Source organism: Odontesthes bonariensis, chromosome 9, assembly GCF_027942865.1.
Source record: "Odontesthes bonariensis isolate fOdoBon6 chromosome 9, fOdoBon6.hap1, whole genome shotgun sequence".
NCBI classification, from domain to species: domain Eukaryota; kingdom Metazoa; phylum Chordata; class Actinopteri; order Atheriniformes; family Atherinopsidae; genus Odontesthes; species Odontesthes bonariensis.
The window spans coordinates 38,776,872-38,800,317 of record NC_134514.1 but is presented as its reverse complement, the minus strand read 5'-3'; the positions used below and the strand labels follow the sequence as shown (position 1 = coordinate 38,800,317).

The window sequence follows — 23,446 nt, the reverse complement described above, 5'->3', positions numbered from 1 at the left end:
AACGTGGGCTACAGAGATAACTGGCAATCTTTCTGGAGAAAACCTGGTCTGATGAGGAGAGACGGCATCCATCCCACTTTGGAAGGAGCTGCTCTCATTTCTAGAAATATGGATGAATTTATTTGTCACCTTAAAACATGACAACCCAGGGTTCAGACCAGGATGCAGAGTTGTAGTCTTACACACTTCTCTGCAGCTTCCCACCTGCTGCTACCCCCCTAAAACCCCAGAATGACTGTGTCTGCTCCCACACCACCCAAATTAAATAAATCAATAAACACAAGAGGAGAAAATCCAGAAAACCTAAAAAAAGACATCGAGACAAAAACTTTAACTGAACAAAAACATCAAACTATTAAATGTGGTTTGCTGAATATCAGATCTCTCCTTTCCAAGTCTCTGTTAGTGAATGAGTTGATTTGTGATCATCATATTGATATATTTAGTCTTACAGAAACCTGGCTGCAGCAGGAGGATCATGTTAGCATCATGTTAGCATCATGTTAGCATCATGTTAGCATTAATGAAGCAACTCCCTCTGACTGTTTAAATGTTCACGTTCCTGGAACCACAGGCAGAGGAGGAGGAGTGGCTGCTATCTTCAGATCAGGGTTACTCATCAGTCCCAGACCCAAGATTAGTTTGAGCTCTTTTGAATCTCTGATTCTCAGTTTTTCCCACGCAAAGTGGAAATCACAGAAACCTCTTGTGTTTGTTGTTGTGTTTCGTCCACCTGGCCCTTATTCTGAGTTTCTGTCTGAATTCTCAGAGTTTTTATCCCAGTTAGTGCTGAGTACAGATAAAGTCATTGTAGTGGGTGACTTTAATATTCATGTAGATGTTGAAAATGACAGCCTGAATATGAACTTTAATTCTATATTAGACTCTATTGGATTTTCTCAGAGTGTTCACAGACCGACTCACTGCCTTAATCACACCCTTGATCTTGTGCTGACTTATGGCATTGAGAGTGAACAGTTAACAGTGTTCCCTCATAACTCTGTCTTATCTGACCATTTTCTGATAACCTTTGAGTTTACATTACTTGACTATACAGTTTCTGAGAAGAAATGTACATATAGAAGGTGTCTATCAGAGGATGCTGTAACCAGATTTAAAGAATTAATTCCATCATCCTTTTCTTCACTGCCATGTGCAGATATGACAGAAGACGACTACATAAACTTTACTCCAGCAGCACTTGACTCTCTTGTTGACAGCACTATAGTTTCAATGCGTACAGCACTGGACAATGTTGCCCCTCTGAAAAGGAAGGTAATCAGTCAGAAGAGGTTGGCTCCTTGGTATAATTCACAGCTGCGTGCTTTAAAGCAGACTGCAAGAAAGCTGGAGAGACAGTGGCGTTCCTCTAATTTAGAAGACTCTCAATTAGTCTGGAAAGATAGTTTAACAATGTATAAGAAAGCCCTTCGTAAAGCTAGAACTGCTTATTATTCATCATTGATAGAAGAGAATAAGAATAATCCCAGGTTTCTCTTCAGCACTGTAGCCAGTCTAAGAGTCCGAGCTCTGCTGAGCCAGTTATTCCTTTAACTCTCAGCAGTGATGATTTCATGAGCTTCTTCATCAATAAAATTGTTTCTATCAGAGAGAAGATTGATGGAGTCCTTCCCACTATTATCAGTGATGTATCATCAAGTACAGCAGCTTTAGAAGTATCTTTAGAACCTGATTTATATTTAGACGGCTTCTGCCCAGTTGATCTCTCTGAACTAACAACAGCAATAGTCTCTTCTAAACCATCAACTTGTGTTTTAGACCCAATCCCAACCAGACTGTTCAAGGAGGTTTTCCCCCCTATCATTTACATCCAATTTTCTAAAAAAAAAAAGAAAGAAAGAAAGAAAGAAAGAAAGAAAGAAAGAAAGAAAGAAAGAAAAACAAAAACATACAATGTTAAAGCATATTGCTACAGCTGTGAGATCACAACCATATCATAACTCCAGCTATACCACTGAAACATCTGTAAGTTACTCTGGAATAAATGGAAAGTCCAGTTTTCTGACTTAGACAAAAAAAAAGGGTACCAGATCTTATGGAATTTACCAAGCGATTCCCTCAATACACATCGAATCTTTTCAAGTTTATTTGATGCACATATAAAACAGGTTTCTGGGACTGCCTTCTTTCACCTTCGTAATATTGTTAAAATCAGGAACATCCTGTCTCGGAGTGATGCAGAAGAGAAGTTTAGGTGCAATCTGTTGGTTTCCTTAGCTAGGAAATTGTTTTTGAATCAGCTCTATATGAACGAATTGGACTAATTTTGAATTTAATTAATCGGATTTGATTGGATTATGATTACAACGAATTGGACTCTAATTGGCTTGAATTGGACTGTATTATTTAAGTATATAAATAAAACTGAATTGAATTGAATTATAGAATGGATGGAATATGTAGTAAGGCATGATTGTGACATGGCTGCATTATAAAATTTAATCAGCAGATTTAAACAAGTTTGGTGTTTAGCTCTCTATCTTCCTATCAGCCGCTGTGCTCCCTTCATCTGTCACATCTGGTTGGCCTTTATTTCCCCAGACAGACTGCACACAACATGAAAGCCTGTTATTGTCTCCTGCTCTGGTTTGCACAATTCACACCCCTCCACCAGAATCCATACATGCATACACGGAAACTCACAACAGGCGCGCCCACACACACAGACAAGTTACCGCCCATCTCACTGTCAACCTACCTCAGGGCTCCATTTCTCATTTGCCCTGGTTTCCATGGTAACATGGTTTGCTCCAATGGCAAGGCAAAAAAAAAAAAAGAAGAAAGAAAGCAAGAGCATGAAGGGAAACATGATGGAGAGAAAAAATAAAACATTGTAATAAACAGTTTATCAGTCAAGTGAATGGCAGTTACAGCTGAGCAAGAGTGGCTGGTATGAAATCAGCTGACAGGTGTGAAAATCAGTGTGTGTGGTGGATGGGTGGGCTAGAGGAGGGGGGGTTACTTCAACTTGTGTTTGCCAGAGGCTATCAGTCGACACTGCCATAGGTTTATTTGTGATGTTTTCTTTTATGACCCTCCTGCCCTAACTCCCTCTTCACCTTTTTTTCTTTAATAAGACAGCACCACTAGCCTTTTTTCCTCTCTGCCCTGACACACGGGCCAAAGAGCAAGGCCAGCATATCATCATACCCAGATAGCAAACGGATTTAGGGTAGGCTCAGGAACGGATCCGCAAAACGGACCCGAATCGGAGTCCACTTGCACACCGGAACGGTTCCGGAACAGATCCAGATCACTGATCCGGGTCGGATCCGCCCCGGACCCTATCCGGATCCACTCATTAAGTGCCAAATCCGGCCCGGAGCTGTTTTGGATCCGTTCATAGAACACATCATCCGGCCCGGAGCCGTTTTGGATCCGTGTATGATACTTATAATGGAGGTGGACTCATTTGGTCCAGAACCTTTATTTATTATGAATTCATTAACAAAAGTAGATACAGATAAAAACTTGCTTACCAGCTAGAAATGACTCCATAAAAACCCCACCAGTTTAGCCTTATACACCTGAAAATGATTTATTGTGAAGCTGCTAAAGACCTAAAATTGGGTTATTGTTACGAGTAAATGTACAGTTTTGAGGCTGCACAGGGGTGCAGTTGGTAGCACTGTTGCAGGTGTTAGAATCCAGCCAGGGGTCTTTCTGTATTACAGCAAGCGCCTCGCGATGGATGCTGCAGTGTTTCCATCTCATCTCAGGTGCCACCTCGCGAATCCTTGCTGCTACTCCACTGTGGCGTCCACACATTGCCCTGGCCCCGTCTGTGCAGACACCGATACACTTTTTCCAATCAATCCCATGTTCTTGGATAAACGTGTCCAGTAGCTGAAATATGTGCTCAGCTGTAGTTCTGGTCTCCAGGGGCTGACAGCACAGGAAATCCTCATGAGCTGCACCTTTGTATTCATACCCCACACACACCAGCAAATTTGCCAAATCTGCGACATCTGTCGCCTCGTCCAGTTGCAGAGAATAAAATCGACTATTTTTAATTCGTTGAATTAGTGTCTCCAGAACGTCTTCTGACATGGACTGTATTCTCCGGGAAACAGTGTCTTTGGAAAGTGGCACCAAGTCCAACTTTTTTGATTCCTTCTCCCCACACATGATGTGTGTTATTTTTTTAGCAAGTGGTAGACATAGCTTCGAGCAGATGGTGTGTGGCTCACCTGACCTAGCTAGCAGGCTAGCTTCGTAGGAAGCTTCCTGTGCGTCGGCTGAGGGTGCAGTACAGGAACGAACGGCAGACTTTGACTGCTTCAGCTGGTCACGTTTTCTTCGAAAAAAGTCCACGGGCTTGTCTTTAAAATTTGGGTGTTTAGTGTGTAGGTGCCGTTTGAGATGGGCTGGTTTCATACAGTCGTTGCACAGTATTTCGCAACACACTGCGGCTTCGGGTGTTCCTCTGCCCCGCTCCAAAAGAACCCAAACTCAAGATATGTTGGGTCATATTTTCGTGCAGCTTTGCGGCGTTTTCTGTTCGATGAAGTCGCGGGCATTTCAGGGTCAGTGTTGCATCTTTCGTTAGCATTTGAAGTGCTCGGTGGTTCTGCTTCCTCCACATTGCTCGAACCATTATCCTCAACCACTTCTCTTTTCTCCGTCTTTTTCCCTCCACTTAGCCACGCTTTTAAACTCATTTCAAGGTTATAACATTACACAACCACCGGTGGTTACAAGCATTTTTTATTTATTCTTGTATATATAGTTATACAGTTAGCTGACAATTTACAGAAGTTATTGTAGAGGTCTCAGATGCTGAAACATTACTGCAGTCAAGTTCAATAGAGAAAAAACACAAAGGTTCAGATTACTAATGAGATGTTAGAGCACAGTGGTGAACATCTATTTTCGTGTATGGGTGAGAATCATTTTTGGCTCTATTGTAGCCAGTGGCAGAGCTTGCACTTCCAAGCTACTGGAACGCTTTTGGGCTGTAAAACTGTTTTCATTTTAGCACCCAAACCAAGACTAAAACTTCAGTGTCCATCATGTAACAGTCACAGGTCTTAAAAGACAAATATTACACAATAAACACAACCAATGACTTAATAGGAAAATGGGCCTCATGCAACAACCGTTCGTACGCACAGATTTGTTCTTAAATCGTGCGTACGAGTGATTTAAGAGAATTTGCGCATTCACCAATCTTTTTGTATTTTACATTTTCTTTCAGGTACGAACAGAATTTACGAGTGATCTAGACCTGTCGTAGGAGTTTCCTAAAATAGTCCGCTGTTATTCCAATCAAGTTTGCTTGACTAATGGATTGTATATTTAATTACTTTGAAGCAAACACAAATAAATATATACATTATACCCCATAATTATGCTGACATTATTCTGTTTTACTTAAATTATGCACTAATTGAAGGTTAATTTGACTATATAACAAGGTCAATGGGAAGCGTAACCAGCGGCTGACTTGCTACTTTTCGATGCCTTAGCGCGTCAGGCTCTTGGAAGAGAGCGTGTGTTCCGAGACCTTGTAGATATCCTTGCAGAGACAGACGAATGGCTGACATCCCGATTTAGATTCCCAAGGACTGTGCTGCTGTAAATATTCAGCTTGCTAGAGCCACAACTCCAGAGAGAAACACGCCGATCAAACCCAATTCCACCACACGCCCAGGTCCTCACCACCCTTAGATTTTTGGCCACTGGAACCTTTCAGAGGGAGATTGGAGACAGATCGGGGGTGTCCCAGTCCTCTGTGAGTCGTACGCTCCCGTTGGTCATCAAAGCTCTCATCAGTTTATCACCCATGGTACATCAGATTCCCATACACCGCTGTCCAACAAGTACAAATTAAGAGGGACTTTCATGCCGTGGCTGGACTAACAAACATAATTGGAGCAATAGACTGCACACATATATGCATCAAAGCCCCCGTGCTGTTGTGGAGCGCACTGAGCTGAAGGCCAGGTGGGTGTGTCTCCATACAGCGGGGGGCAAACTGCTCTATAGCCCAGAGAAGATATGCCAGATTTACACAATATTGCCATGAACGAGGGTCTCCACCTGAACCAGCCCAGGCAGACCAGAAGGTGTGGTGCCAGAAGACCCCCCTCATGGACCACCCCATCAAAGAGCCATCATGATGAGGCAACAACTGATTGCACGGCTTTGGTTGCAGTCATCGAGCGCCTGGCCATGGCGAGACGTTTTTTTTTTTTTAAGTCATTTTCATATCAAACCATTTCTTCTTTATTTCGGTGACATTATGAACTACAGGTGACACAGAATTAACAGCACTCGTAATAACTTCCCATTTCTTGGCTTTAGCAGGTCCCGTAATTCCACTGCTGATGCTGCTAAAAATGACAGATTTTCCTTTCTGGATCTCTGAAAGCAGAACTTCAGTCTCAGAGCCCCTAAAGTTGTTCTTTTTGCTCCTTGATGCCATTCTCATGACTCAACACTCAACACTTCCTGGCACAGGAGAGAGGAAGCACAGCCTTATATGGTATCATTTTGGCCGTGGAGTATGCAAATCTACTATCCTCGTGCACGTGCACTTAGATACGCACGGGTGGGATTCATCATTTACGCAGGTCGTTTACACACTTTTTCCAAAGTTAAGAGCGTTTGTTGAATCTGACGTGGCGTGTTTGTACGAAAAAAGTGAGAAAAATTTAGAATAAAAATAGGAAAATTCAATTCAATTCATTTTTATTTATATAGCGCCAAATACAACAAATGTCATTTCAAGGCACTTAGATAGTAAGTCCAATTCAAGCCAATTGGAATTCAATTAATTAATAATAATCATAATTCATAAAATAATCCAATTCGTTCATATAGAGCCAATTCAAAAACAATTTCCTAGCTAAGGAAACCAACAGATTGCACTGAAAACTTTTTCTTTTTCGGTCCAATCTCCCGGCCTGAGCGTGCCTGAGGCGACTGTGGAGAGAAACGACTCCCTTTGAACAGGAAGAAACCTCTGGCAGAACCAGAACCAGGAAGGGTGGCCATCCGCCTCGACCCGCTGGGGTTTGAGAAGACAGAAAGGGGGGGAGGGGGTCGCGGCGGCACTGTAACACCATTCAAAGGATATCTGTTGGAACAGGGAAACACGAGTTAATGACCACAATAATGTCACATATACATAAAGAGAGTAAAGTGAGGAAAGGTGTGACAGATGAGGCCCCCCAGCAGTCTGGGCCTATAGCAGCTTAACTATGGGATGTTTCAGGATCACCTGAGCCATCCCTAACTATAAGCTTTATCAGAAAGGAAAGTTTTAAGCCTGTTCTTAAAAGTGGAAAGGGTGTCTGCTTACCGGACATTTACTGGCAGCTTATTCCACAAGAGAGGGGCCTGTTCACAAGAGAGTCCTGAAGGCCTGTGCAGAGCAGCTCCATGGGATTCTGCAACACCTTTTCAACCTTAGCTTGACCCAAGAGAAGGTACCACTGTTGTGGAAGACATCCTGTCTGGTTCCGGTACCAAAGAAAACTCATCCTTCAGTCATCAATGACTACAGACCTGTTGCCCTGACATCCCACATCATGAAGGTCCTGGAGAGACTCCTGTTGACCCACCTGTGTAAGCAAACCAGCACATATCAGGACCCCCTGCAGTTTGCTTATCGCCATGGAGTTGGAGTTGAAGACGCTATCATACACCTGCTTCAACAAACCCACTGTCATCTGGACAAAGCAGGCAGCACTGTGAGGATCATGTTCTTTGATTTCTCCAGTGCATTTAACACAATCCAGCCTGATCTGCTTCGTCTGAAACTCCAGAAGACTCAGGTGGAGGCCTCAACAATCACCTGGATTAATGACTACCTGACAAACAGACCACAGTTTGTCAGACTGACGAATTGTGTGTCTAACCAGGTGATCAGCAGCACGGGAGCACCACAGGGGACTGTACTCTCACCATTCCTTTTCACTCTGTACACTTCAGACTTCCAGTACAAGTCAGACTCCTGTCATCTACAGAAATATTCAGATGACTCTGCAGTTGTCGGGTGTATCAGAGATGGACAAGAAGCTGAGTACAGAGAGCTGGTGGACCGCTTTGTGGCATGGTGTGGGAACAATCATCTCATCTTGAATGTTAACAAAACAAAGGAGATGATTGTAGATTTCAGGAGAAACAGGGTCAGATCAAACCCTGTTTCCATCATGGGAGAAGAAGTGGAGGTGGTTGAGGAATATAAATACCTTGGTGTTCATGTGGACAACAGACTGGACTGGAGACACAACAGTGAAGCCATCTACAAGAAAGGACAGAGCAGACTGTACTTCTTGAGGAAGCTAAGGTCCTTCAAGGTTTGCAACAAGATGTTGCAGATATTCTACAAGTCTGTTGTTGAGAGCGTCATTTCCTCTTGCGTCATCTGTTGGGGCAGCAGCATCAGAACCAGGGACCTAAAAAGACTCAACAACCTGATAAGGAAGGCTGGTTCTGTTCTGGGGACGACTGTGGAACCTCTGGAGACAATAATGCAAAGAAGGATTTGGCATAAAATCAAGAGAATTATAGACAACCCTGAACATCCTCTCCATGAGACTGCTATCGGAAAACAGAGTCTCTTCAGTCAAAGGCTTCTTCAGTTTGGATGCAAAACGGACCGCTACAGGAAATCTTTCCTGCCCACAGCCATCAGCATCTATAATAACTCCTTGATTTAATTGAGCTACATCAACATTTAATTTCCCTCTGGGATAAATAAAGTATTTTTGAATTGAATTGAATAACTGAAGGCTCTGCCTCCCATTCTACTTTTAGAAACTCTGGGAACCTCAAGTAAACCTGCAGTTTGGGAACGAAGTGCTCTGTTAGGAAAATATCTTACAATGAGATCTTTAAGATATGATGGAGCTCGGTCATTAAGAGCTTTATATGTGAGGAGAAGAATCTTAAATTCTTTTCTGAATTTAACTCATTGGCTGCCAGCCATTTTCAGTGCATACTGCCAAGTGTTTTACAGTATTTTGACTGATTTTCCAAGACCCACAGAAAAGTGTGTCTTATGACTATGTACACACCGAAATTACCAAAAGAAAGAGTAGACTCTCTTCTTTCATCAGGAAAAAAAAGTTTGTTTCTACCATTTTCAGTCCTTTAGGAATAGACAGTAGAACATAGGTTGGTTTCACCAAAAACAGCTGTTTTTGACCAAAAAATTGAGAAAACAAGCTTTTTTTTGTGCAAAGTGGCACTGCTGCCACCTTGCGGGTAATTTTACCAGTATATTCTCTGTTTAGTGTTTACAAGCCTAAGATTTAGTGACAAACTCCGCTAGATTGTTCCCCAGCCCGCTCCGTTAAAAAACGCAATTGACGGAAGCAACCGTCGAAGGCATTGAATGAGTTAACAGGGAGCCAATGAAGAGAAGCTAAAACTGGAGAAATATGATCTCTGCTGTTAGTTCTCATCAGAACTCTGGCTGCAGCATTTTGGATCAGCTGGAGGCTTTTCAGAGAATATGTGGGACAGCCCAATAATAAAGAATTACAGTAGTCCAATCTTGAAGTAACAAATGCATGGACTAGTTTTTCTGCATCACTCTGAGACAAGATGTTCCTGATTTTAACAATATTACGAAGATGAAAGAAGGCAGTCCTAGAAACCTGTTTTATATGCGAGTCAAATGATAAATTCTGGTCAAAAATAACTCCAAGGTTCCTCACTGTAGAACTAGAAGCCAAGGAAATACCATCTAGAGTAACTATATAGCTAGACAATTTCTCCCTGAAACGCTCAGGTCCAAAGATAACGACTTCAGTTTTTCTGAATTTAGAAGCAGACAGTTCTGAGTCATCCAGGTCTTTATGTCTTTAACACATGCTTGTAGTCTGACCAACCTATTGGGTTCATCTGGTTTTATAGATAAGTACAGTTGAGTATCATCAGCATAGCAATGGAAATTTATGCCATGCTGTCTAATAATGTTACCTAATGGAAGCATGTATAAAGTGAAAAGAATCGGTCCAAGCACAGAACCCTGAGGAACTCCATGACTTACTCTGGTGTGTGAGGAAGATTCTTCATTTACAAGAACAAACTGAAATCTATCAGATAAATATGACTTAAACCAGCCTAATGCAGTTCCTTTAATCCCAATAACATGTTCAAGTCTCTGTAATAAGATACTGTGATCGACCGTATCAAATGCAGCACTGAGATCCAACAGGACAAGCACAGACACAAGTGCAGTTTCTGTGCTATGATGCACTCTGAATCCTGACTGAAACTCTTCAAACAGATTATTTCTGTGGAAATGATCACAAAGCTGAGCTGCAACTATTTTTTCAAGAACTTTAGACATAAAAGGGAGATTGGATATAGGTCTATAATGAGCCAACACCTCTGAATCAAGAGTAGTTTTTTTAAGTAAAGGTTTAATTACAGCAACCTTAAAAGGCTGAGGTACATATCCTGTTACAAAGACAGATTGATCAAATCCAATATGGAAGTGTCAATTAATGGGAAAACCTCCTTGAACAGTCTGGTTGGGATTGGGTCTAAAACACAAGTTGATGGTTTAGAAGAGACTATTGCTGTTGTTAGTTCAGAGAGATCAACTGGGCAGAAGCCGTCTGAATATAAATCAGGTTCTAAAGATACTTCTAAAGCTGCTGTACTTGATGATACATCACTGATAATAGTGGGAAGGACTCCATCAATCTTCTCTCTGATAGAAACAATTTTATTGATAAAGAAGCTCATGAAATCATCACTGCTGAGAGTTAAAGGAATAACTGGCTCAGCAGAGCTCGGACTCTTAGTCAGACTGGCTACAGTGCTGAAGAGAAACCTGGGATTGTTCTTATTCTCTTCTATCAATGATGAATAATAAGCAGTTCTAGCTTTACGAAGGGCTTTCTTATACGTTATTAAACTATCTTTTCAGACTAATTGAGAGTCTTCTAAATTAGAGGAACGCCACTGTCTCTCCAGCTTTCTTGCAGTCTGCTTTAAAGCACGCAGCTGTGAATTATACCAAGGAGCCAACCTCTTCTGACTGATTACCTTCCTTTTCAGAGGGGCAACATTGTCCAGTGCTGTACGCATTGAAACTATAGTGCTGTCAACAAGAGAGTCAAGTGCTGCTGGAGTAAAGTTTAGGTAGTCGTCTTCTGTCATATCTGCACATGGCAGTGAAGAAAAGGATGATGGAATTAATTCTTTAAATCTGGTTACAGCATCCTCTGATAGACACCTTCTATATGTAAATTTCTTCTCAGAAACTGTATAGTCAAGTAATGTAAACTCAAAGGTTATCAAAAAAATTTCAGATAAGACAGAGTTATGAGGGAACACTGTTAACTGTTCACTCTCAATGCCATAAGTCAGCACAACATCAAGGGTGTGATTAAGGCAGTGAGTCGGTCTGTGAACACTCTGAGAAAATCCAATAGAGTCCAATATAGAATTAAAGTTCATATTCAGGCTGTCATTTTCAACATCTACATGAATATTAAAGTCACCCACTACAATGACTTTATCTGTACTCAGCACTAACTGGGATAAAAACTCTGAGAATTCAGACAGAAACTCAGAATAAGGGCCAGGTGGACGAAACACAACAACAAACACAAGAGGTTTCTGTGATTTCCACTTTGCGTGGGAAAAACTGAGAATCAGAGATTCAAAAGAGCTCAAACTAATCTTGGGTCTGGGACTGATTAGTAACCCTGATCTGAAAATAGCTGCCACTCCTCTTCCTCTGCCTGTGGTTCCAGGAACGTGAACATTTAAACAGTCAGAGGGAGTTGCTTCATTAATGCTAACATGATGCTAACATGATGCTAACATGATCCTCCTGCTGCAGCCAGGTTTCTGTAAGACTAAATATATCAATATGATGATCACAAATCAACTCATTCACTAACAGAGACTTGGAAAGGAGAGATCTGATATTCAGCAAACCACATTTAATAGTTTGATGTTTTTGTTCAGTTAAAGTTTTTGTTTTAATAATCTCTTTTTGCACAAGAGGATTTGCTCCTTTTGTGTTAATTGATTGGGGGGTAGCAGCAGGTGGGAAGCTGCAGAGAAGTGTGTCAGACTACAACTCTGCATCCTGGTCTGAGCCCTGGGATGTCATGTTTTAGGGTGGCAAATAAATTCGTCCATATTTCTAGAAATGAGAGCTGCTCCTTCCAAAGTGGGATGGATGCCGTCTCTCCTCATCAGACCAGGTTTTCTCCAGAAAGATTGCCAATTATCTCTGTAGCCCACGTTGTTTGCTGGACACCATCTAGACAACCAGCGATCGAAGGAGGACATGCGACTAAACATGTCATCACTGGTCAGATTTGGCAGGGGTCCAGAGAAAACTACGGAGTCCGACATTGTTTTGGCAAAATTACACACCGATGCAACATTCATTTTAGTGACCTCCGATTGGCGTAACCGGGTGTCATTAACGCCGACGTGAATAACTATTTTACCATATTTACGTTTATCCTTAGCCAGCAGTTTTAAATAGGATTCTATGTCGCCCGCTCTGGCCCCTGGAATTTATTTGACTATGGCCGCTGGTGTCTCTAATGCCACGTTTCTGACTATAGAGCTGCCAGTTACCAGGGTTTTATCCTCAGCGGGTGTGTCGCTGAGTGGGGAATATCTGTTAGAAGCGTGGACAGGTCGATGGTGAACAACGGGCTTGACTTTAGAGCTATGCCTCTTCCTGACAGTCACCCAGCCACGTTGTAATCCTGGCTGCTCAGGTTCTGCTAGGGGGAGGCTAATTGAGCTAGCTACGCTAGGTGGCTCCACACTGGCTAAAGGGACCTGGCTCGCTATCGGTTGATTTTCAACAATGCAGAGCCGAGCTTCCAATTCAGATAACCTCGCCTCCAAAACTACAAAAAGACTACATTTGTTACATGTACCATTATCGCTAAAGGAGGCAGAGGAGTAACTAAACATCTGACACACGGAGCAGGTGAAAGCAGGAGATGGAGGGAGAGAACTGGTAGCCATGCTACGCTAGAGAACCAGACACACCGTTAAAAAGTGAGAATAAAGATTAAAGATCTGTAGGAGTGTGTTAGAACAGAACGGTAAGCTATAGAGTTTAACTATGCAAAATTGTGTAAGTTATAGATCGAAATAAAGTGATTATCAGTACTCCAAGCGGAGCAAGAAATTCCACAGAACACAAGCAAGGTAACAGGAAGTGATGCAATACGTCTTACCGCAAAGCAAAGCGTCACAGCGTCACGATCAGTTCTTGCATGAGGCCCATTGATCTGGCCTTTTTCCTTACCCCAAATGCCTATCTGTGATAATAGCCGCATTCCCACCATAGGAACCTTCTGCAGTTCCTATAACCTTTTCAGGAACGGGGCCGTTTTTTCCCACATTCGGACATTCAGGAACTCGGGACCATCTCCCTTAGTTCCTGGAACCATTTCAGCTCCTCCTCAGCTGGGTCTGTTCTGGGTTCTATAGGAACACATCTGACGGAGGTGTTTGGTATTTGGTAGCTCCACCCCTTGGTGGTCGGTAGCTCCGCCCCTTGTCATGTTGTCAGGCTGAAATGTTTCCTCATACGCAGTGTTTCCCGCAGGAAATTGCTTAGTCAAGGTGGTGAGTCGCGGGGGTACTTGGAATGGGACGGGGGCTGTTAGAGCAATAACGAAGCTGTTTAAGAGCTGTAACACTTTTTTATTTACATTCTTAACTATTTACATTAACAACCAGTAGGTGTCGCAATTCAATGTTATCAATGCTGTCTTTTAATGTCTGAGCCTGGTAAAGCATTATTACTTCGGTTTAAAAAAAAAAAAAAAAAAAATTGTTTTTTTTTTGGGAACGTTGGCAAGGCGGCAGTGCGAGTTTGCTAAGGCGGCCGCCTTGACTATAATGCGCTGCGGGAAACACTGCTCATACGACACGGGCACAACCTTGGCGTGTTTAATAAGTTAAACCTCCACGTGGTCTCCTTTGTCTGCGGCGCTCTGCTCTCCTTCCTTCATGAGACAAGAAGTATGGCCTGCACTCCATCCTTCGTCTCCTGACTCTCTCTGTGAGCTCTTCCAGCCTCCATGTTAGACGCCCCATGTGATCGTCCATGATTAATATCACCATCATGCAGACCATGAACACGGTGGCCTCCCCGCTCTCCATATTAGCTTCTTGGTGGTGTTTTTTCTTCTCTCCTTACTTTTACCGGGTTTTGTTTTGTTCTGTTTTCTTGTTGAATGTAGCGCTAAAGTAACACGTCGCGGTCGCAGACAGCTGCGGCGCATCAGTCCCTATCAGGTCCGACTCATGTGGGAATGCAGACTGAAACAGTTCCCCTGGGGAAGGACAGTTATTAGAACGGAATTCCTGATGGGCCGTTCTTAGAACTGCGTTCTTAGAGCTGCTCTGTCCGAATGCGGCTATTATCAGCAACGCAGAGCTATAGCCTATACAGTACAAGACCAAACCTAACACGAATGCTTTAGGAACAGAAAGGCTCCAGTCGAGATTCAAATGAGGAACCTGCTTTCTGAGAGCCGACAGTGCTAACTATCACACTAGCATGCAGCCATATCCATAAACTCCAATACCCCTGAAAAGAAATTCATTTAAAATAGATTTAGTACACACAGACACCTGTCCACATCCACCTTGGTAAACAGGGATAATTATTTCCACCCCACATGGTACTGCCAACTGGTGAAGGAGCAAGATGAAACAACAAACCGAAATTCTGTTGGTCAAGGCTCCCCTTAGGGTTGTAGAAAAGAACCTAGATAACAAAGCCAGGCTTTCTTTGTGTGAGCTTAACCTATAACTCCACAGAGAGATGATGTGTACCACGAAGATGGTTAGCAACTTTCCTTAAAGCTATGGTAGGTAATCCTAGAGAGCTAGCAAGAGAGCTAGCAAGATTCGAAAGTGTCCCCTCCTCTAAGCTCCACCCCCCCCTCCCCATTCCGTCAGTGCTTCATCCAAAGTCGGTAGAACCGCGTGCGCACACGGAGCAGGGAGCCGACAGAGGGGGGCGTAGGCAGAAAGCAGAGGCATCTGATTGGTTTTTTTGTAGGCGCTCCAATGACGCTGATCTCGGATTGGTCAGCTTTTTCTCAGTCCTGCAGCTGCCACAGAGGTCTGATTATTTTCGTCCCTTTTTCTAAATACATCTTGTATAGATTTCTCTCAGGATACACGGACCATTTCACCCAGTATTACAAAATGTGTTTCTGAACAGGATTACCAACTATGTCTTTAATACAGAAAGGAAATCAAAATATCCTTCAGATCTATCAAAATTCCTGGCACTACTGTCATCACTCTTTCTACATTATTAAGATTACTACTGACACCCAGAGACTATTTTCCACCTTCAAAACTCTACTTAACCATTTTTAACTGACGAAGTGGCAGCTATAAGCGAACAGTTTACCAAACTGCTCACACCCCAACCTTCCCTTCATTCACCCCTCTCACTGAGGACTGTGTGTCCAAACTTCTCACATGTAGCCGTCCTACTCCATGCCGCTGGACCCTGTTCCTACTAATCTATTCCAATCCAATGCTCCTACTGTAACTGCAGCAGTCACACATGTGATTCATGCTTCACTGACATTGGGCACATTTGCTACCACAATCAAACAAGCTCAGGTTACACCGCTGCTCAGGAAACCTTCCCTCCCTCCGACTCATGAGGAGAACTATCGGCCGGTCTCTCTCCTCCCGTTTCTGTCTGAGACCATTGAAAGGGCGTCATCACGCAGGTACAGAATACCTCTCACAAAATAATCTCCTTGACCCAAACCAATCTGGGTTTAAAAGTGGACACTCCACTCAAACGGCTGTGTTGGCTGTGACAGAAGCCTTAAAAGAAGCCAGAGCGACAGCAGTCCTCAGTACTCATCCTGCTCGACTTACCGGCTGCGTTTCACACTGTCAACCACAGTATCCTTTTGTCCATACTCTCCAGCATGGGCATCACAGGGAGAGCACACTCCTGGTTTAGCCACCCACATTGAATTCAAGACACTGATGTTAGTGTTAAGAGTCTCAGGAGGCTGGACCTACAAGCAGGAGACGATTACACTAGGGGAGATTAAAGTCCAAAAAAGGCTTTATTCCAACAGTGATAAAAAAAATTCACTGGGGAGATCCAAGTAAGGGCAACAACTAAAGAAAACCTCTATGGGCTGCAAAAACACAGGAAGGCCAAGTATTATTCTTTATACGCAGAGAATACTGTCAACAGGAATTTTCTATAGATTCAGTGGCTCAGAGTAGTTGAGCTTTTTATGGTGAAGTCCGGTGTTCTGCAGGTGTGCCAGCGTGGAGCCACCCCTCAACCACCTCCAGGTGAAACTAAACACTGACAGAGAGAGAGAGAACTGAAAAGAAAATTAAATGCACAGGAGAAAAACAACCAAACACCCAGGCACAACAGTTGGCCTACAAAGTGCTTCATGGAATGGCTCCCATCTACCTGAAGCCAAGAGAAGAATGAATGTTAATGAAGGTTTTTTAAACACTTTCCTGTTGTTTGTAATATAACAGCTACACACAAGTTCAGTAAAGGTTCAAATGTACACAGTTTAACATGATATCCCACAAGTACATTTAGGTTGAAGACTGTCCCCTTAAAGAGTAAATCCCTTTAGCTTTTGGTCAGAGCAAAGTCAAATTAACTCTATAGATTGAAATGAGAATCTGCTTAGCTCTACAAAAATGTATTCAAGACTGGGGTCTGGTCAAAATGGTTGCTGTTCTAGTTTAGTTTGATTAATGTCAGGGCTCTGAGAAACGGAGAAAACCTTTCTCAGTATGTTGCACACTGACAGATTGTGTAGATGACGGTTAAATTGGTATCGATTAACAGCCAGTTCTGATTAAAAATACAAGGTCTATGTCAAGCATTAACGCAGATTCAATTGATTTTGCTTTCTTTTTACTGTCATCATTAAGGTCAGTAACAGAGTGCTGCTTTTTACAAAAGATTGTAAATATAAGCTTCCTTTAGAGCAGGTTACTTGTAGTTGCCATGATTAACTACCCTGGTTAGAAGAAATTTTTGGTGTTAACTTATTATTTTATAGGATTTTGTCATATTTGTTGGATTTTGCACCTCAGAGTTATCATACTTGATATTGTATATAGAATTTCAATGCAGCACAGCTAACTACAAAACTCTTGTTCTGTGTCAAGCTAAAAGGTGAATATATTTACTACATTTCATATAGACAAGTGATGCAATACGTCTTACCGCAAAGCAAAGCGTCACAGCGTCACGATCAGTTCTTGCATGAGGCCCATTGATCTGGCCTTTTTCCTTACCCCAAATGCCTATCTGTGATAATAGCCGCATTCCCACCATAGGAACCTTCTGCAGTTCCTATAACCTTTTCAGGAACGGGGCCGTTTTTTCCCACATTCGGACATTCAGGAACTCGGGACCATCTCCCTTAGTTCCTGGAACCATTTCAGCTCCTCCTCAGCTGGGTCTGTTCTGGGTTCTATAGGAACACATCTGACGGAGGTGTTTGGTATTTGGTAGCTCCACCCCTTGGTGGTCGGTAGCTCCGCCCCTTGTCATGTTGTCAGGCTGAAATGTTTCCTCATACGCAGTGTTTCCCGCAGGAAATTGCTTAGTCAAGGTGGTGAGTCGCGGGGGTTCTTGGAATGGGACGGGGGCTGTTAGAGCAATAACGAAGCTGTTTAAGAGCTGTAACACTTTTTTATTTACATTCTTAACTATTTACATTAACAACCAGTAGGTGTCGCAATTCAATGTTATCAATGCTGTCTTTTAATGTCTGAGCCTGGTAAAGCATTATTACTTCGGTTTAAAAAAAAAAAAAAAAAAATTGTTTTTTTTTTGGGAACGTTGGCAAGGCGGCAGTGCGAGTTTGCTAAGGCGGCCGCCTTGACTATAATGCGCTGCGGGAAACACTGCTCATACGACACGGGCACAACCTTGGCGTGTTTAATAAGTTAAACCTCCACGTGGTCTCCTTTGTCTGCGGCGCTCTGCTCTCCTTCCTTCATGAGACAAGAAGTATGGCCTGCACTCCATCCTTCGTCTCCTGACTCTCTCTGTGAGATTTTGGATAGGATTTTGTCATATTTGTTGGATTTTGCACCTCAGAGTTATCATACTTGATATTGTATATAGAATTTCAATGCAGCACAGCTAACTACAAAACTCTTGTCCTGTGTCAAGCTAAAAGGTGAATATATTTACTACATTTCATATAGACATGCAAAAAGCTCCTGTTTCATGCCATAAACACCGAAAATTCCCAGTACATTGGACTTTAAAATGGATGTTTGCATTCTGTCTCTGTGACATCATCCTTATGCTCCTGGAGTGCTGTAAACACACACACACACACCCTTCTGAGAGCGGAAGGGGACTGCGGAAATGGTGACATAGCTGGAACATGCACACACACAAAGGATTAATATGATGGTGACTGTGACAGCACAGCACAGCCTCGTGCACTTGTAATGTGGGTGTGTGTGAGCTGATTGCTGTTGAATTGGCTGAGATCAAAGTCAGTCTGCCATGAAAGTGTTCATCTCTCTGCCTTACATCAGTAATCTGCCGCCAAATTCATTCAATGATTCATCCAACTGATGTCTTGTGTAATTTGGCACCTTTTGTGGGACATCAGACCGATCGATGTGTATTTAGATGTAATAAATTAGGATGAGTTAGAATGAACTACAAGTTGCTGTTAAGTGCTGCCTCCCAGTGGTCAAAGACAAAATGCCTCCTTCTTTATTTACCTTAAAGGGGAACTGCGGTATTTTCAACATTAGCCGCTTTCGGACAGACCGTTCTAAGAAAGTAGTTATCAGAACTACCCTCCTCGAATTTCGTTCTGATAACTGTCCTTCCCCAGCGGAACTGTTTCAGTCTGCATTCGCACATGAGTCGGGACCTGATAGGGACTGATGCGCCGCGCGCAGCCGTCTGCTTCAGTGACGTGTTAGCCGTTAGCCGTTTAGCGCTACATTCAAACACAAAACAAAACGGTAAAAGTAAGGAGAGTAGAAAAAACACCACCAAGAAGCTAACATGGAGAGCGGGGAGGCCACCGTGTTTATGGTCTGCATGATGGTGATATTAATCATGAACAATCACATCAGGCGTCTAACATCGAGGCTGGAAAAGCTCACAGAGAGAGTCAGGAGACGATACTTTTTCATTTCATGAAGGAAGCAAGGAGAGCAGAGCGCTGCAGACAAATGAGACAATGTGTAAGTTTAACTTATTCAACACCCGCCGGTTGTGTCTGTGTCTATGAGGAAACATTTCAGCCGTGATAGCATGACATGGGGCGTAGCTACCGACCACCACACACCTCCGTTAGATTCGTTCTATAAGAACTATGAAAAGACCCGACCTCGGAGAAGGAGCTAAATAGTTATAGGAACTAAGGGAGAAAGCCCCGAGTTCCTGTATGTCCGAACACGGGAGAAAACGGCCCCGCGGATTAAAAGGTTATTAGAACTGCCAAAGGTTCCTACAGTCCGAAAGCGGCTATTAAGCCTCTTTTCTGAGTCGTCTGCAGTGTTTTAGAACCCCCCTCACCGCTTTTTTGATGTTTACTGCTGTCTCCGGTATTTGCCTAATTTTGATTCTTCTCAACCTGCTTCAGAATGGCAAGTCATGCGCATGTCCAAAAAGGTCCGTAAAAGCACCATAAACGTCCGTTTTCAAAATCATCAACTCACCGGAGTGGTTACTGATGTGCACTGGTAATCCATATCAAATTTTGTTGCGAAAAGTTGCTTCTGTCGTGTTTTATTTGGCAGCTCCTTCATGCTCGCACTATTTTCTTAGCAGTGGCGGAGTAATATCAACGAACATCCAGTACAAAATGTCAAATAAAACACGACAGAAGCAACTTTTCGCCACGAAATTTGATATGGATTACCAGTGCACACCAGTAACCACTCCGGTGAGTTGATTAGTTTGAAAACGGACGTTTATGGTGCTTTTACGGACCTTTTTGGACATGCACATGACTTGCCATTCTGAAGCAGGTTGAGAAGAATCAAAATTAGGCAAATACCGGAGACAGCAGTAAACATCAAAAAAGCGGTGAGGGGGGTTCTAAAACATTGCACGACTCAGAAAAGAGGCTTAATGTTGAAAATACCGCAGTTCCCCTATATTCTTACAAATTCTTTCAAATAGCAGCTAAAATCCAGGTATGTCATAAGAAAGCAGTTTTATCTTATGGATTTAATGTCCTTTCAGAGGATGTGTCTGTGTGTGTTGTCCAAACTGTATAGTCCCAGCACAGTGTAGAGTTGGGTTATATGCATAAAGTTCCAGAATCACACTGGGTGACCCACTCTTTAAAGCTCTTTCAATGAGTAAATTGGAGAGGCAGCCTGGTTTTACCATCACTGAAATGATTAAAGTGTTGTTGTCACATGTTGTCAGTTTCTGTTGCTTCAGAGTTGCAGTTCAACAATTCAATTCAATTCAATTCATTTTTATTTATATAGCGCCAAATACAACAAATGTCATCTCAAGGCACTTAGATAATAAAGTCCAATTCAAGCCAATTGGACTTCAATTAATTGTAATCATAATTATTCATAAAATAATCCAATTCGTTCATATAGAGCCAATTCAAAAACAATTTCCTAACTAAGGAAACCAACAGATTGCACTGAAACTTTTTTTTTTTTTTTTTTTTTTTTTTCGGTCCAATCTCCCGTCCTGAGCGTGCCTGAGGCGACTGTGGAGAGAAACGACTCCCTTTGAACAGGAAGAAACCTCTGGCAGAACCAGAACCAGGAAGGGTGGCCATCCGCCTCGAGCAGCTGGGGTTTGAGAAGACAGAAAGGAGGGGGGGGGGGGGGGGGGGTACTGTAACACCATTCAAAGGATATCTGTTGGAACAGGGAAACACGAGTTAATGACCACAATAATATCACATATACATAAAGAGAGTAAAGTGAGGAAAGGTGTGGCAGATGAGGCCCCCCAGCAGTCTGGGCCTATAGCAGCTTAACTATGGGATGTTTCAGGGTCACCTGAGCCATCCCTAACTATAAGCTTTATCAAAAAGGAAAGTTTTAAGCCTGGTCTTGATAACTGGCCTGATAACTGAAGGCTCTGCCTCCCAAACTGGCAGCTGGTTCCACAGAGAGGGGCCTGATGACTGAAGGCTCTGCCTCCCATTCTACGTTTAGAAACTCTGGGAACCTCAAGTAAACCTGCAGTTTGGGAACGAAGTGCTCTGTTAGGAAAATATCTTACAATGAGATCTTTAAGATATGATGGAGCTCGGTCATTAAGAGCTTTATATGTAATGAGAAGAATCTTAAATTCTATTCTGAATTTAACAGGGAGCCAATGAAGAGAAGCTAAAACTGGAGAAATATGATCTCTCCTGTTAGTTCTCATCAGAACTCTGGCTGCAGCATTTTGGATCAGCTGAAGGCTTTTCAGAGAATATGTGGGACAGCCCAATAATAAAGAATTACAGTAGTCCAATCTTGAAGTAACAAATGCATGGACTAGTTTTTCTGCATCACTCTGAGACAAGATGTTCCTGATTTTAACAATATTACAAAGATGAAAGAAGGCAGTCCTAGAAACCTGTTTTAAGTCAAATGATAAGTTCTGGTCAAAAATAACTCCAAGGTTCCTCACTGTAGAACTAGAAGCCAAGGAAATACCATCTAGAGTAACTATATAGCTAGACAATTTCTCCCTGAAGCGCTCAGGTCCAAAGATAACGACTTCAGTTTATCTGAATTTAGAAGCAGAAAGTTCTGAGTCATCCAGGTCTTTATGTCTTTAAGACATGCTTGTAGTCTGACCAACCTATTGGGTTCATCTGGTTTCATAGATAAGTATAACTGGGTATCATCAGCATAGCAATGGAAATTTATGCCATGCTGTCTAATAATGTTACTTAATGGAAGCATGTATAAAGTGAAAAGAATCGGTCCAAGCACAGAACCCTGGGGAACTCCATGACTTACTCTGGTGTGTGAGGAAGATTCTTCATTTACAAGAACAAACTGAAATCTATCAGATAAATATGACTTAAACCAGCCTAATGCAGTTCCTTTAATCCCAATAACATGTTCAAGTCTGTGTAATAAGATACTGTGATCGACCGTATCAAATGCAGCACTGAGATCCAACAGGACAAGCACAGACACAAGTCCGCTATCAGAGGCTAAGAGGAGATCATTGGTAACTTTAAGCAGTGCAGTTTCTGTGCTATGATGCACTCTGAATCCTGACTGAAACTCTTCAAACAGATTATTTCTGTGGAAATGATCACAAAGCTGAGCTGCAACTATTTTTTCAAGAACTTTAGACATAAAAGGGAGATTGGATATAGGTCTATAATGAGCCAACACTTCTGAATCAAGAGTAGGTTTTTTAAGTAAAGGTTTAATTACAGTAACCTTAAAAGTCTGAGGTACATATCCTGTCAACAAAGACAGATTGATCAAATCCAATATGGAAGTATCAATTAATGGGAAAACCTCCTTGAACAGTCTGGTTGGGATTGGGTCTAAAACACAAGTTGATGGTTTAGAAGAGACTATTGCTGTTGTTAGTTCAGAGAGATCAACTGGACAGAAGCCGTCTGAATACAAATCAGGTTCTAAAGATACTTCTAAAGTTGCTGTACTTGATGATACATCACTGATAATAGTGGGAAGGACTCCATCAATCTTCTCTCTGATAGAAACAATTTTATTGATAAAGAAGCTCATGAAATCATCACTGCTGAGAGTTAAAGGAATAACTGGCTCAGCAGAGCTCGGACTCTTAGTCAGACTGGCTACAGTGCTGAAGAGAAACCTGGGATTGTTCTTATTCTCTTCTATCAATGATGAATAATAAGCAGTTCTAGCTTTACGAAGGGCTTTCTTATACATTATTAAACTATCTTTACAGACTAATTGAGACTCTTCTAAATTAGAGGAACGCCACTGTCTCTCCAGCTTTCTTGCAGTCTGCTTTAAAGCACGCAGCTGTGAATTATACGAAGGAGCCAACCTCTTCTGACTGATTACCTTCCTTTTCAGAGGGGCAACATTGTCCAGTGCTGTACGCATTGAAACTATAGTGCTGTCAACAAGAGAGTCAAGTGCTGCTGGAGTAAAGTTTAGGTAGTCGTCCTCTGTCATATCTGCACATGGCAGTGAAGAAAAGGATGATGGAATTAATTCTTTAAATCTGGTTACAGCATCCTCTGATAGACACCTTCTATATGTAAATTTCTTCTCAGAAACTGTATAGTCAAGTAATGTAAACTCAAAGGTTATCAGAAAATGGTCAGATAAGACAGAGTTATGAGGGAACACTGTTAACTGTTCACTCTCAATGCCATAAGTCAGAACAAGATCAAGGGTGTGATTAAGGCAGTGAGTCGGCCTGTGAACACTCTGAGTCTAATATACTCTGAGTCTAATATAGAATTAA

General features: G+C 42.3%; 1 protein-coding gene across 3 annotated transcripts in view; it reads left to right on the top strand.

Annotated features, from left to right (window-relative positions):
* Positions 1-23,446, top strand: part of sgsm2 (small G protein signaling modulator 2) — a 157,230-nt gene that overhangs the window by 81,777 nt on the left and 52,007 nt on the right. The window lies entirely within an intron of this gene.